Source organism: Sinocyclocheilus rhinocerous, unplaced genomic scaffold (genome assembly GCF_001515625.1).
Source record: "Sinocyclocheilus rhinocerous isolate Xijiao unplaced genomic scaffold, SAMN03320098_v1.1 scaffold1026, whole genome shotgun sequence".
NCBI lineage: Eukaryota > Metazoa > Chordata > Actinopteri > Cypriniformes > Cyprinidae > Sinocyclocheilus > Sinocyclocheilus rhinocerous.
This window is the reverse complement of record NW_015659953.1, coordinates 270,500-272,727: the sequence shown is the minus strand read 5'-3', so window position 1 is coordinate 272,727 and position 2,228 is coordinate 270,500.

The following is a 2,228-nucleotide window of genomic DNA, read 5'->3' as shown; positions in this document are numbered from 1 at the left end:
ATATATATATTTCACATGTTTTGTGTCAAAAATATCTTACTGGTGGGGCTGTGAGGATTATTATTTTTATTTTTTTTATGTTGAAATGTTGAGACACACTGTTTTAAAGCACCAGAGCCATGGTTGTCTAAAGAACAAAATGTTAAGAGAATAAAAAGTCCTTTTTGGAACCTTTTGAGCCTCTCCTATAAGTATCAGGCTTCTTACTGGAACCTTTATTTGTAGAAGTGTAGATGTGTGCAAAGAGCCACCCTATTCATAAACTGTGGTATCAGACAGATCAAACACAGACATGTTTATTTTGTACCTGAATACGGCGAACCTGTTCTAAGAGTGCCTGCATTAAGATAAATCCATTTTGTTCTCATTCAAATCTTCAGTTGTGTTTTATACAATATTTGCAGCATTGCATAAGGACGACTAGAAACATAATTTTGCACAAGGGATGGATACACATTTTTTATATTTTACATAATAGTAAGACACAAGTAACGTGGCGTTGGACAAACAGGACATTTTCGCATAGTTTCTGGGAACAAGTACATTTCACACCTGTTTAATTCACAGCAGATATCAGCTCAAATGTTCCCTCCCCCACATCACTGATGGCCTTGGTCAAGCAGCGTTGGACACAGGCTGGGCAAGACTGACTCCCTGCTCTGGTCTCAGTGCTGATACTATGGAAACAGTTTCTATCTCAACCCTCAGTTTATTTAGTGTGGAACCTCCGGTATACACCACTTACACTGATAACAATCTGCCTGTAAGCAAAGTGCTACAGACAAAGCTTAGAAAACAGCCTCATACAAAACCATGCTCACAAACAGGCATAAAAACTATACAAACACAACTAAAGAACATCTGACCATTCATTCATGCAAATCCATCCAGGTATCCACTGTAGTAGTAGTCTAGTTTATCAGCACTCGGTAGTACTGATATATTGCACCTCATGCATAACACACCTTTATAGTTTACAACTGTTCAACATTGTGTTAAATTTCAAGATAACTTTTTGATTTGCATACTTCACACAAAGGTATCTTTAAAGTCCTGCTCAAATTTCCCTTGAGTAAATAAGTCACTCATTAGCAACCCCATGCTAAGCGCTACATTCCAGCTAGGGGAGATTGTGAGATGTAAATGACAAATGAAAACATTGTCAGAAGCTTAATGGGGTGTTTGATGAGAACTTAAGGTCATAAGGGACCATGTACACAAACTATTTTGATTAGTAAACAAACATAATTTTTCATGGCTCAATCAAGGCCCAAAGCTCACAGCTGGCTGCCTTCAAGGCTAAATGCAAAAATAGCTGTTTAAACATGGAGCCTTTCTCTGCTGCTCTGCACACCTGGTGTTTCTTCACACAGGAGAGTGTTAAAATGAAGTCAAAGTTAAATTGTTTCATTGAATGAATGCTTATTTGAAGGGTTAGATGATGTTATGAAAACGGCTAATTAAAGAGACAGTTCATCCCAAAATGAAAGTTCATTCAAAGTCATTTACTCACCCTCATTTTGTTTCCAAACCCATATGATGTTGTCTTCTACACAAAAGGAGATATTTAGCAGAATGTTCAAGTTGCTCTTTTCATATGAAACTTATTGGTAACCTGGGGCTGTAAAGCTACAAAACTGACAAAAAGCAACATAAAAGCATTGATATGACTTGTGTGGTATATATTACAAGTCTTTTGGAGTGATGACATAATTATGTGAAGAAAAAAGACCAAAAGACTTGGTCAAAAGAGCAGCGTGAACATTCATCCTGCATTTCCTGCATCATATGAGTTTGGAATGGCATGAACTATTCCAAAATGATCTGACATGCTTCATCCAATAACATTATGCTTTTTTTTTTTAAACAGACCATCTAATTTTAGTGCTTATACACACTTTTGATTCGCTAATCTGACCTGTGTAATGTGAGCAAATAGATGATATTTTTCATGCATCACCCATTGATGTCATACTGCCACTTATGTCATCATCTGTGATCTGACTGGACAAAACAGCAGCCAGGGACTAGTGCATTAAAGCCTGACTCACGCAGCGTCATAAAAGGGGAAAGAGGAGGACAAGTCAGTTTTTCCATGACCCACAAGCTGGTCAGACGAGAGGGTGAAAAGTACAACCTGTTATGTCAGTATGACTTGAACAGATGCTAAGGAAATGCATCTTCATAATACACATACAGAAAACATCTGCCAGTATATATATATATAT